The 14,504-nt window shown below is 37.9% G+C and overlaps 1 protein-coding gene across 2 annotated transcripts in view; it reads left to right on the forward strand.

Annotated features, from left to right (window-relative positions):
• Positions 1-14,504, forward strand: part of AFF3 (ALF transcription elongation factor 3) — a 521,186-nt gene that overhangs the window by 9,324 nt on the left and 497,358 nt on the right. The gene's annotated exons all lie outside the window — the stretch shown is intronic.

Consider the following 14,504-nt stretch of genomic DNA (forward strand, 5'->3'; position numbering starts at 1 on the left):
TTGCTCCTAAGAAGAAACACCCAAGAGTTGCTTAAGAACAAAGAAGCAACTGATCACGGTCAACTAAATTCTGAACTTAGGTTACATTATTCAGAGTTTTGACTGAGAAGACAGGCCATCAGCACGACCCTCCCTCATTGCTCCCTTTTATACCAACCATATTCCATGACAGGGAGCCCACTGGTGTCAATTTTCAGAATTGCTGAGCAGGAAAATGCTGTTGGAGTTTGTGGACTTTACCTCAGGCTAAGAGACATGTATCTTCACAGGCCGTGGACACTGCAGCTCACTGAAATAGAGGGTCGGGATGGGGAGTGTTTTGGTCCTTCCACTTACTCCGATGTCCTGCCAGCTCTCCTCATGGTCTGCAGTGGGAGTGGAATGGAGTGTGTGACCCTTTGAGCAAAATATATGAGTCGTCTGTTGTCCAGAGGAAATAGTAGCATCAGCAGTAACGGGAAAACCATGCTATCCCAACTGACATCCATATCTAATAGCCTCTTTTTGATATAAAATCAAATGGTTTAATATTTTACTGTGGTATACCAGTTGTACCTCTGGCTGTGTAAATCTGTAGGATGAAGCCTTTGACCTGGCCTATATTGTCTGGGCTCAGGTTAGGGTGATGCAGATAAAGTCCATGCTGTGTCTGAGCACCAGACACATCTGCTGTGGTAGGATATTCAGAGCTCAGGACAGATGTTGTGTGCAAAGCCTGCTGAGTCCTCAGAAGTGTAGGACAGGGCTGCTCAGCTGGTACCACACGGACTCTCCTATTTCTGTTCCTTTCATTGAAGATAGGTCTTTCTCCAGAATATGGCATGACTTCTCCTGAGAACTAAATCTTTTAGATGACTTTCCTTTAGAGTGCTTTTTGTTTTGGTTTGTTTTTAATAAGTAGAGTTTATTCTTTTAGTATGAGCAGAATACCTGAGAAAGATATTTTGTGGGAAAGCTGGTATATTTTTACCTGCTACCCAGCCACCCTCCCCCTCCCTCTCCTCAAATCAAATGAATACTCCAAGGCTGAGTTAACAAGTTCTCAGTATGGAAATTAAATATTTATACTCTAGAAAGGAAGTATGGTATTTCAGTTTCTAATATTTAGGTAGATAATTAGTTACATAAATTAGTTTCTTTTCTTTTTTTCTTACTCTTATCCCTCAGCAGGACAAAAGTAATATTTTAAAGTCCTAAAATATCGTATACAATAATGTAACACAGTATGGATGCTTTAAACTGCTCTTTGTAACTTTCTTCCTCTGGATTTATAGGTTTCTGGGTTGAGATGAACAACCATTTATTGAACCAGACACAGAAGTGAATAGACCACTTTTCCAGCCCTTGATGTGTTTATACTTTAGCCTGGAGCAGATTATTTCAAATAATCTCAGTAGAGTTTTTATATGCTGTAATAGGGAATCCTGGGGAGTACATAAAAAGGTACTCTTCTCAGTGTGGAGTTTTAGGGAAGATTCTTGGAGAAAATGAGACCTAATTTGAGTTTTACAGGATGAATAGGAGTTAGTGAGGCTGGGAATACGGGAAATGTGGGTAGGTACAAAGGTGCAAAATAATGCAATAGTTACAATAGATAAGCAAAGACAAAAAGATGAAAAAGAGTGTGTTGTGAACAATGATGAATGCAGGTAAGTTGCAGGTCTGAAGCATTCAAGATAAGGAGTAGCAGGAGAGGAGTGGGGGGGAAAAGAGCCCCAGAAGCCAGACTTCCAAGGGCCTTGCTTGGCGTTCCAAGGAGCTCGAATGTTTTCTTGTAGGTAATAGCCTGCTATTGAGGGCTTTGAGGTGAGGAACAAAATGGGCACATTTGCATTTTATCATTATTTCTAAAAGACATTGTCAATGGATGAGTCTGGTGGCTGTGAGGATGGGAAGGTCAGTTCAGGGAGTGATGGCTGCCAAGATGAGGCCAATGCGGATGGAGAGGAGAGGAGGCAGTGGAGAGGTGTTCAGCGATTATACAGGAAGAACTTGGTGACTGGGACCAGAGATGCCTTTAGAACATTTAGCTTGTGTGATGAGGTAGGGAATATAAGAGGAAGAGCAAATTGAATGGGGAGAGATGAAGTGGTTGGATATAAATATATTGCATTTGAAGTGCCTTAGGCCCTCCAGGTAGAATTGCCCATAGAAAGTTTATTGTATGATAATGACAGTTAAGGTTAGAACAGAAATAAAGATTTGGGAGTTATCTGCATACAGGTACTGATGAGACCTGTGAAATTGGACAAGATTATCCAGGAAGAAAGGAGAGGATGAGAATTAAGCTGAGGGCACAGAGGGACATTGGTTTGGAAAGCAGCCCTTGAAGAGGGTTGAAAACAAATGGTTAGAGAGGTAAGGAACCATGAGAAAGTGGGGTCCCAGGTCAACTGTTTTAGAGTAGTCGCTTAACACGAGAAGGTTGAAGTGGTTGATGGAATTGGCAGTGGGGGTGCAAGAATGAATGGGAGGTGGGGAAGTGGAGATTATGAATGGTCTCCACTTGAGGGGAAAGATGGAGCAAATGGATGGTGGCATGTCTCAGAGGAGGAAGTGGATGGGCTAGGTCAGGCCCAGAATAAGAGGAAGAGCAAGTGGGTGGTTATGGATGTAGATGTGTTGAGGGTGGTGGAGACTTTAAAAAAAAATCTGAGAAATGGAAGTTTTGGGACATGGAACCATAGAGAAGAAGGTAGTATCAAATATTAGACTCTAAAATGTAAATAATAAATGTTTCATAGATAGTTTTGAATAAGTGACTAATGAATGAAAAGTCTGCATACACCACTTGAGCATAAATTTATGTCACACCATCTGTAATTTAATTAGAGTGTTTTTTAAAAGTAATTTTGATTTGGAAGTAATTGGATGAAGCTCTGTAGCCAGGAAAAAATTTGTAGACTTTTCTAATTGAGGACTGTTTAAAATGGATTTTTAAAAAGTGTTTTCAAACACACAAGACTGACAGAATGAGGTGCCCCAGAATGGTGTTCCGACATTTAATGGCCATAATCTCCTTGGAAGGGCACTTAGCCCATCTGGCGTCAGGGATTCTTAGTTTTTCTTACATGTAAGGAAGTGTAGTGAGCGCGTTATGTGCATCGTATCTCATTTAATCTTCATCACCTGTGAGGAGGTTCTTTTATTCTTTATTTTATATCAAGAGTGGGAAACAAAGGTGCAAAGTAACTTAATCCAAAGCCCCCACAACTAGTGCGTACAGAGCTGGAGCTTCAGTCCAGACAGTCTGGCTCCAGTCCTCACAGGTAGCCACCAGCATACAAAAAGTATCTCAGTGACAGAATCATAGGGCATGAATTCCAAGGTCCTTTCCAACTTTAAAATATTTGTGATTTCATATGTGTATCTTTATAGTCTCCAACAGGTACAGTGAAATACATACGGAAAAACATCTTAAGATTCTGTTTGAACTTTTTAACTCAGAAGGAATAATATATTGTGTCCAAGTTACTGTGTATTTTGGACTAGAATTCCAATTAAACAGGTTTTACTATGCAAAGATCATAATTCATTGCCATTTTAGCTACCAGTTTTTTTTTGTCAGTGTTTAAAACATAAAAATACGTTGTCTATATCTGTTTTCTCTCTTAATTATTTGTATACTCATAAAACCACTGATTTGACAAGTTTAATGGATGAAGAAAATGATAACAACTGTTCACCACAGCTGGTCAAATCTATCATAACACCTAAATGTAACTTTATTAATAATAATGATGGTGCAGAAATAAAATGAATACAAACACCTTAGAAAGGTAATCTGAAATTGTGTGTGAAGTGATTCTTTTCTGTGTAGATTATCTTATTTCTTTTTAGTTTCTACAGAAATACTATCTCTTCTAGCTATACAATTGATTCTATAAAAAGTGTTGCTTTGATGACGTGGAAAGAATAAATGGGATTAATTTATGTCACTAGCACTTCAGGGGAAGTAAAATTAATAGATTCTTGGCATAAGGAATTGTGACATACTGGAACAGATGACAAAAGTGATTTTAAATATGTAAAAATCTTTGAGTATAAGACAAATTAGCTTTAAGGTAGGTTAAAAATCCACATGGTGACAAAATTCCAGAAAGAATTTTGTGTCTGATAATGGGAAGGGCAAGGGGTTTGGAGCCAGCATGCAGTGGGTTCAAATTATGACTGTGCCATTCTCTAGTTGAGCAAATAACTTAATCTTCCTGTGCCTGTTTCCTTATGTATCAAATGGAGATAATGCCTGTGCCGCTGATGTATCATGAAGATTAAGTGAGATAATATACACAGATAACCTGGCACATAGTAGATCCTTAGAATGGTAACTTTATTATTCTTTATTCACTTCTCTTGGTTACTTACTATTTTTATTAGCAATTGTATTTAATTGCTGTATCCATTCTGTTGATTAAAACATATTTAGAAGCATTTATGTGAGTCACTCTTTTGGTTTGTATCTTTTTAAAAAATTGGTATTTTTTTTCAACTCTGGGCTGTGTTTATTTAATAACTACAGCAGATAAGAATAGAAGATAATCTAATACTTTCTTCTATAGGGAGCAGAAATATTTTCTTGTGACTTCACAATCCTCTTCGGTGTTGGTATAAAGATCCCTATGCATTGTATGTGCCTATTTAAAAAAAAACTATATACATTTCAATTACAATAAAAACTAAGAACTTGAACAATTATAATTGTTATAATTATGATATATAATATAATTATATTCTGGAATTGTTTTGGTGGACTTCAGAGCAATGACTTTGGATAGCCCCAATGACAAAATTTCTAGTAATTTTTCATCAGTACCAAACTGAGGTCTTTCCACTATTTCAGATGGATGATTGTACCTTTACCTCATATCTCTACTTTGATCCTTATCCATATGATTGCTCCCCATTTTCAGACTTAGAATGACCTCAGATTCTCCAGCTGGATGACAGCCTATTGTAGTCTATAGAGTGAACCCAAGTGATGTATTCGTTGTTTCCATAGACTTCAGATTTGGGTGCTTTCTATTCTCTTGATTCCCTTCTCTTGTCACTGCATTAATTGCTGCTGAAGAACATAGGATAGCTTTATATCAAATTGCTTTATTCTGGCAAACCAAGAAGATGAGTCATTACACATTTCTTTCATACTGAATTGTGAAATCAACATTCCCTAAAGGTTGTTTATGACATCCATCAGGTTTGTCTACTAACAGATAAATTAAAATGACAAAGTGGGTTAAATGCTAGAATTGTAGTTTGCATTAGTCAGCTTTTGTCAGGCAATGCTGTGGTAATAACCCCTAGATCTCAGTGGTTTACAATCTCAAAGTGTAACTCTTACCCACATTATGTGGCAGTTGAAGGTCAGCTGTACCCTTGTGTGACTAAGGCTGACAGTATATACCTTTTTTGGAACATGCCATCCTCTTGGTGGAGAGAATGAAAGAGCTTTTGCTGTATATGGCATACTATCACATGGCTCCCATTTCATTGGCCTAATTAGTCATAAGCCCAAACCTGACATCAGTAGGAAGGACAAATATCCTCCTTTTATGAAGCAGTAGTGCCAGTCACATGGTGGTCAGCAGGGACGCATATCCTCCTAAAGGAAGGCAATGAAAAACTGAAAACAATGATACATATAGTCTACTAAGCAATTCATCAGTATTTTATTGTTATTGTTAATCAGTGTTTTTAAATGAAAGGAAACTAGTAAGCTTTGAAAAAGAGCTTCCAGAATGTCTAGTAGTGTGTTCTTTTATATTATAGAATTTTTCTGTCTTTTGGCCCATGGTTTTCTTTTTACTGGAATTTATCACCCTTTTTTGAATTTTCATGGCAGAAAGGGTAGCTGATGAAAAAAGTTGGTGAAATGCGTTCATCCATAGAGCCAAAGTTTCCATGTTGTCGGTTTTACAATATTAGGGAAGTTATTTTTGAAACTATATGTTTATTTAATATTTCATTTTTAAGCAATGTGCCTTTATCATATATAGTAGAATACTATTATTCAATTATAATGTCCAGGTTCTTAAATTAATAATCAGACTTTGCTTGCCAGTCACTAATTGGAATCAAATTGTGAATGAGGAGTAAAATCCATATATAAATTGTAAGGGAATCAGGCAATAAACTATCTGGGAAAAAGCTACATTAATGTTTTCTTTAACTGAAGCTTTGCTTATGACTTGAGCCTCATTTTGATTTTTGTTTAGAACAAATTTAGACGTTTAGACAAAAGATGTGGTAACCTATAAATATAGAGGGAATGATAATTAACTGTTGATGTGAGTGAATGAATGCATGCATGTTTATTGAAGTCTTGAGGGTAAGGGCTATGAAAGGATTTTCTTGGACTCTGGCAGGACCTTTCAGAGTCAGGCTTACTCTTGGTTCACTTTACACTTTGTGGATTTTAGGATAGGCTGGGTCTGTACTCAAATGTAATGCTTTTCTGAAATAATGAACAACTTTCCTTCCTCTGTATGTTCAGTTTGTGTTACCTAAGAAGTGTATTCAATATTATTGGAATAAGATACCACTTCTATGTTAATTCTAATGAAATTGAAGAAGGAAACCCAATATTGTGAAGTGCTTAATGGAGTTTAAAATCTCTGGGAGACTAGGCCAAAGTAAGAATATAAATGAAATAACTGAAAATGTAGTCATTACTTTCTAGTTTGTATGAGCACTAGGATGCAATATTTTGAACTAATTGCAACTGCTATAAAGTACTTAGAAGAAAACCCATTAGAGAAAAAGTAAAACCTGAACAGATTAGTGTTCTTTAGTGAGCCAGGCAGAATTTCTTTTGTTGCTTCAAATTTTTTCTTATCACTTAAATTTCTTGGCTCTATAAACAAAAGTATCTTTCCCTCCACGTTTTCCAGAACTGTGTGTATACCAGGAAACACGTCTCTTAACCAAATATCATAGATAGTATTGAAAGCCAAAATAAATTCTGAATTTTATATTCTGCATCTCAGGTTGAGATTATATGAAATTAGAAGACCAGACTTTTTAGTTGTTAGTATTTAGTGATGGGATCGTGAGTCCCTGTTATTTTTACTGTCTTTTTTGTATATTGATCTTGTATCCTGCAACCTTGATGAATGTATTCATTAGTCCTAGTAAGTGTGTATGTGCGTGTGGGAATGAATGTGTATGTGTGTGTATTTCTTAGGATTTTATATGTGCAAGATCATGTTATCTGTGAATAGAGATAGTTTTACTTCGTTTTTTTCTAATGTGGGTATCTTTTATTCCATTTTCTTGCCTAGTGGGTACGTTAGAATGTCCAGTACTATGTTGACCAGCAATGGTGAGAGCAGACATTTTTTCTCGGCTTATTCCTGTCTTAGGGGGAAAGCATTCAGTCATTCAGTATTAAGTATGATATTGTTTGTGGGTTTTCATAGATGCCTTTTATCAGGTTGAAGAAGTTCCTCTTTCTTTTTCTAGTTTGTTAAGTGTTTTTATCATAAAAGAATGTTTGATTTTGTCGAAGGCTTTAGACATCTATGGAGGCAATTGTGTGTTTTGTTCTTTATTCTATTTATGTAATGTGTTATGTTGACTGATCCTTGTATGTTGTATCAACCTTGCATGCCTGAAATATTTCACTTGGTCATGGTATATAATCCTTTCATATGTTGCTGGATTCATTTTACCAGTATTTTGATGAATAGCTTCCTTTTTTGAAAAGACTGTCAATTTATTCTTTGAAAATAGAAACTCAGGAACACTGGAGAGAAAAGTAAACATGACTTTCCCAGGACTTGGCCCCATGGAAATATGGAAACTTCATTTCTGTACATGCTCTGAATGACTGTCCTTTAAGTGATAATCAGACTTCAAAATATGCCTACCCGAGTACTCAAGTTCAGAAACTTATGTAATAGTTATTTAAAGAATTTTACCTTGGCGTATGCTGAAAAATTCCCACATAATGTTATTTCTTATGTGACACGTTCAGATTTTAGATCCTGACCCTGTGGAAATCACTTAATTTTTCTTCTTAGCTTAGTTTCCTAATCAATAAATAGAATTATGAGGAGTGAATAAAATATGGTGTTTAAATGTGCTCATATTACATAATATGGTAAAATACAATTGTTTATATAGGCAGGTAAATATAATTGCTTAGCACAGGGGCATAAGTTAAAATAAGTTCAAGAACCAAAGAGACCAAGTAAATGTCTGAAGCAGTTACATAATTGGATATGATGGGGCCTGTGGCCAGTTGGAAACCTTGCAACCTTGCTTCAGTACATTCAAATTCAAAGGAAAACAAACAAAATAAAATGAACAAAGCAAACTTAAATCCCCATTGTTCTGGCCAGACATCACATTTCTGCCTCCCCGGTGTGACACCCTGATTCAGTGACAGAATGTATAGACCACGGTCTCATTCCAGTTCCACCATTGAAGAAATTCTTAATCTCTCCTAGTCCTCTTCTTCTCAGTCATAAAATGCTGATGATATGCCTTGCCTGTCTCCAGGGGCTATTGTGAGAGGCTGAAGGGGAATAATATGTGAAAATGACTCGAAAACTATTCAAGCCTGTATCCATGTAAGAAATATTGTTGTTTCTTAGTTTTTGCAAATCTTAGTTCTCCAAAGATGACACTTTCCTTGTTAAGAAGGTTTCGTAGCCAGACATTGGGAAACTCCAAAAGGCTAGCTAGAAAAGCCCCCTTTCGATAGAATGAACCTGGTAATAAATGAAAGCCCGTTTAATGTATTTTCCTGACTTGAATTGTTACCTGAATCATACCATTATCATTATGGCAAAAAGAACCATTGTCTTGTTTTTCTCCCCATTACTTGCTATTAGAAATGTGAAGTATTATGACAGTACTATAGGCTTCATAATTCTTAAAAACCAGTTATATTAGTTATAAGGACTATCTGTGGTTTCCTTGACAAAGTCTCGGTACCCTGAGATTAGAAAAAGTTAATTTTGCAATTTTCTGACTGCAGCCAATCAAGTGCTGTTATCTTGAAGCCTCTGTAAGAGGTTCTTTTGGAGCAAGATGTAAACCAGCATCTGCATAAAATTTGCCAAATAGCCATTCAGTGGTATCTGTGGCTCAGCTAACCATTTCTCCTCAGTCAGTAGGACATAGTCGTAGAAACTCATGATCCTAAGTTTATTGAATTCCCACTAAGTCTGAGGCGCTATGCTAGCTTGAGAGCACAGAAAAGTAATGTGGCCCTTTGAAAAAGCATGAAGTCTGGTTGGAGAGCGAGCAGTTTCCATGAAATAGCTCTAGAATCTGGACTCATAGATTATTAGCTTGTCTTGAAGGAGCCCTGGAAGTCATCTATCCAGCCATTTCCCTCATTTTACAGCAGAGAAAACTGATACCTGTTACTAAATGTTAATTTCTACCAGGTAGTCCAAGTCTTCTCAAATCCTCAAGTCTAGCTGCTTCCCAGAATCACATGGGGATATAGTCTCTAGGATGGGGAACCAAGAGTTCATACTGAAGTACAAAAGATTGACAGTTCTGAAGGATTCCGGCAGACCCAAATGCTTAATGGATTTAGGAATGGTACCAGTCAGGTTGTTAGTGTTTTTGGAATTTAGAGTTTAAGGAGTTCATTGAAAGGCCAAGAAAGGGCCCAATGGAGAACTTTAATGTTGCAGTAATGGGTGGGTAAGATTGAGATGACTGAGACCTTGGGTGAGGGCATGGAGTTGGGGATTGGCATGGCCAAGGTGACGAGTATGGTGTTTTATGTCATGAGTTTCTCTTGGATAGCAAAGTGCTTAGGGGATTTTGTACATTCACTTTGAAAATGAGCTGTGACATGCTCAAGACATCTTGATAGTCACTTGGACTTTTTTCGAGAAGGTTTCGAGAAAGTATTTGATTGCATTACAGGTAATTCTACAATTCTAAATTCATTGTATCTGGCTAAGCATTTTTTTTTCTAGTTTATTATTAATATCATCATAGTATCTTCTCTGGCTTCCCCAAATTGTTTTGAGATAGACATTGATAAATTTGTATGCTCATTTCCTGTTTTTCTTGGTAATAAAGTAATTGATATACAGTATGCTACTAAATATGTCCAGATAAAGAAGTGTACTAGAGACAACCAGCAGAAACATGAACACTTATAAATTATTCTTGGTTGAAAATAATTTTATTATCTCAAGAAAGTGAATTATTTTTATGGTATTTTAAATATTATTAAGGTACATGAAGCTGTATACAGTCTTCATGATAAATAAATAAGTGTTCTCAACCAGTGTTGACACCACACAATTTCCTTTTTGTAGAATGTCTGTCCACTTTGTATTTACATATATAATTTTATAGTTATGCATTCTGTATGCATTTTATTTTATTTTATTTTTTTAAATTTTTATTTATTTATGATAGTCACAGAGAGAGAGAGAGAGAGACAGAGAGAGAGACAGAGAGACAGAGACATAGGCAGAGGGAGAAGCAGGCTCCATGCACCGGGAGCCCGATGTGGGATTCGATCCTGAGTCTCCAGGATCGCGCCCTGGGCCAAAGGCAGGCGCCAAACCGCTGCGCCACCCAGGGATCCCTCTGTATGTATTTTAAAGTTACATTCATTTTGCTGTCAAAATGTTCAACAGTTTTTGTACAATAACCATTCTCTCTAGCCTATGAATTGGTTGAAGGGGGTAATGGCATAGTAATGATTAAAACCATGGACTCTGAACCAGATGATCTCAGTTCTTATTCCACCCCGCCCCCCTTTTCCCTTTTTGTTGCTTGCTAGCTATGGATAACTATTTTGTCAACTGTGAACTCTGGAAACAAATACCTATCACAAAGGATTGGTGTCAGGATTAAATGAGTTAATCTCTGTAAAGTGCTTTAAAGTTATCTAGTTAATGCCCTTCATTTTATACATTGAGGAATCAAGGACTTATTCTAAGGACTCACTCAAGATCATTAAGAAATGAGAACCTGGACCAGGACCCAAACCACCTGATTCCCAGGCTAGGTGAGAAGGGAAGAAAGTTGCTTCTCTCTGAAGCACTTCAGTGTTTTGGTCTGGCCTTTCACTGAGTCCCTCTGGCCCTATTCCTGCCCTCCTTCCCCCCCTCCCCCCAGCTCTTCATTTCTCTTTTCTATCCCATTCTTCCTCTTTGGCCTTATAAATCCCGATTCTAAACCTGGAGGTTTGGGAAGCTCCAAACATCATATGCACATTTTTCTTTTTCTCTTTGTCTTTTCTGAGAAGAGAGCCTACAACTTTCATTAGACTCCTGAAGCAACTGTGACCAGAGTGGAAGCATCTCTAGTAGCAGAGTCCATTAGGAGCAGAAGCTGAGGTGGTGCTGGAGAAGTGTAAGAACCGTATTCCTTTGTTAGTGTTTTCAGCTGCAGAGGAAGGAGTGGGCACTAATAGGGCTGCTGGGCAGAGCCATTGTGCCAGGCACAAGTGATTTTATCATGAAGACACTGCCGAATCTCTTCTTGACTGTGTGAACACGTGGGAGGCTTGGAATTTTACAGCCAGAACATGAAGACAATGCAGGCCATGGCTTGGAAACTAAGCCCCAGAAGAACTAAGAGCCAGCAGGTCCCTCTCTTCTTCTGTTACTTTGTTATGGCAAGGTGGGAGTCAAGTGGCTTAAATTTGCCTTCCTTGCAAATGAGCTGATTGATCTGAGCTTTCTCACAGTGATGCATAACTGCTAAAGGAAAAATTCTGTTTTGTGTCTCAAATACAATTAATGGACCAATGTTGTGTGTAAGGACTTAGGAATTCAAATGCGTTATGATGTTATAAGAACCATTTTACAAGAATGCATATCATGTATCCCAAGGGCTTTTCAAGTTAATTGTTGTTTGGGTTATCCTGTACCTTACTACTCAATGATAAAATTGTGACCAAAGAGATTTATGTGCACCTTTTGTAGCTATCAGGTAGCTCAAGATTTTTTTCCTTCATTATGCAATATTCAGATTTATCACATAGCAACTTTAATATAACCCATGGCAGTGCATTTTTTGTTGCAGTGGTAGGATCAAGGGCTTTTTAATCTAGTCTGGCTAGACATCAGGAGTATAGAAGTGATCCATTTCTTCCCTGGCAGTTAGGTGGAAAACAGGACATGTTGGGGGCATTTAGTTAAGCATGGCCAGACAGGAGGGCTTTATCAGGCTGACATTCTTTTGCCAAGTATGTGTGATAAAGCCAGGGTAGGCTTTGGGCATTTGGGCCTGGTCTATATTTAGCATTCAGAAATCACTATTGGGCTGTCATTGGTTAGGAGTTTCTAGTCACAGTTCTTGTTGAAGTTAGGTACTTTAGGCATATAGGACAGTGGTGCATTGTTTGTTCTAGAGTTTGTTTTTTAATTTGTTCATTCATTTATTAGTTCGTATTTCAATATGTCTGTGTTTTCTGACATTAGGTTTACTTTTTGGACATTTTTTTACAAGGATCTGAATAATTTTTGTTGAGAGAAACTTATGATGAAAAATTAAAATTAGGAAAACATTAGAGGACTTATGTACTTGCACAAACCCTCTTAAAAAGCTTTCCAAGGAAACAGATATTAAAAATTACTAAATAAAAGAAAGAAATGTCAATAGGAATTTCTTTCTTTAAATGAATTCTTAAAAAAAAAAAGAATTCTTAAAAAAAAACCCCTCACAAATACAAGATCTTTCTGTTAGGTTACATCTCATTTTTTCCCCCCAATAGAGATATTTTTGTTCTATATGTTCTATATGTTCTATATGTTCATTTTTCCCTCCAATAGAGATATTTTTGTTCTATATATATTTTTGTTCTATTTTTGTTCTGTATGTTGCCTGTTGATTGTTATGGGAGAGCTGCTGATCAATGAAAGGTCAAATGTGGGCTTAACTCTTGGCCATGCCATTCCCTACAATCTGATTTTTTATTTCTGTATCTATAAAGTTGGGATGATGATACTGTGTGTGTTTGTGAGCTTGTGTGGCTATTAAATGAATGAGCAGTGCCTTACTGTCAGCACCTGATAAATTGTAACTGTTTTTCCCCCAAAGAGTCTGTGAATCAAAAGGCAAATCAGAGTCAACTGTGGAGGTCCTGTTACCTTAATCAAAGTTGTGTCTCCTCTCCTTTTATCTGTGAATTTAGAACTTGGGTGGGATATAGGTCAAACCCTTCCTAAGCCAGGTGAGAGGGAGGCAGGGCAGGGCAGTGGAAATTTGGGAAGGTAGAACAAAGTGTGGACTCAACAGAACCTATCTGTTGTAGGAACTCACTAGGTGAACAGGTGGTCACTGAAGTTGTGGGGATTTTTTTGTTCTTCTAGCTCTGTTTGATGTGGCCATCCAGGGACTTTCCTGTCTCTAGATCTGAGTGAATGGGAGAAAATTGCTCTGAGGCAGAATCCACTTGGCTGTAGTGTGGAGATCACTTCCTGGCTTAGAGAGGTAACAGGCCTAATTATCAGGATCTTTTCTTCTAGCAAAACCTAATTATCCCCCTTCCTAGGGAAGTTTACCTGATTGCCCTTGGAGATGGTGGGCTTGATTTACTCTGTGGTTGGCTCCGCTCCCTGTAGTAGACTTAGAAGTATATGGACTTGGGATCTCTGGGTGGCGCAGCGGTTTGGCGCCTGCCTTTGGCCCAGGGCACGATCCTGGAGACCCGGGATCGAATCCCACGTTGGGCTCCTGGTGCATGGAGCCTGCTTCTCCCTCTGCCTATGTCTCTGCCTCTCTCTCTCTCTCTGTGTGATATCATAAATAAAAAATTAAAAAAAAATAAAAAAAAAGGAGTATATGGACTTGTTCTTTCTATGGCCTTTGGACTGCCTTTCAGGCTGCTTGCTGGTTTCTGTAGATGTCTACTGTTATCTGACTTTTTAGCTGCCTGCTCAATCCTTGTTACTAGCTTCTGGATACCCCTTAATCTGCTCCTAGCCCAAAAAAAGCCCCACCTTTGGTTCCCAGCCTTGTCTTGATCATCACTGTACATTTCTTTAGAGCCATTGCCTTTTGGAGAAGTGCAGTCTTCTCTGTCCAGATCCTTTGGCAGCCCCCTGGGGGCAGGGAGCAGCATTTATGTGTTTTCCTAGAGGCAGAGGTGAGTGGCCCAGCAGATAGGATACAGGTTAACCTGAATGCTTATCACAGACAGCTCTATATGGAGGCACTCTGTCCCATTTGACAAATGGGGCCAATGGAACTCTGAGGGATTAAATACATGTCTAAGTGTTGTGGCCAATGAATAGTGGAGTTAGGGTTATATCCTTGTTCCATCTGAGGGCAGAGGACTTTTCTTCTCTTTGTCCCTAAAAGAGGACAGTGCCCTCCTGTTCTGAAGTAGACATTTGCCTGAGAAGCCTCCCAAATGCACTGATTCTTCATCTTTATGTATAAATCGGTCATTGAGCCCAAACAGTACAAATTATTTCCTTCAAGGAGAACATCTGAGGCAAACTGGTTAGAGCTTAGTGTATGTCTATGCTTTTTCTTTTTTAAATCAGTTTTACATTTATTTATTTATTTAT

Source organism: Nyctereutes procyonoides, unplaced genomic scaffold (assembly GCF_905146905.1).
Source record: "Nyctereutes procyonoides isolate TBG_1078 unplaced genomic scaffold, NYPRO_anot_genome, whole genome shotgun sequence".
NCBI classification, from domain to species: domain Eukaryota; kingdom Metazoa; phylum Chordata; class Mammalia; order Carnivora; family Canidae; genus Nyctereutes; species Nyctereutes procyonoides.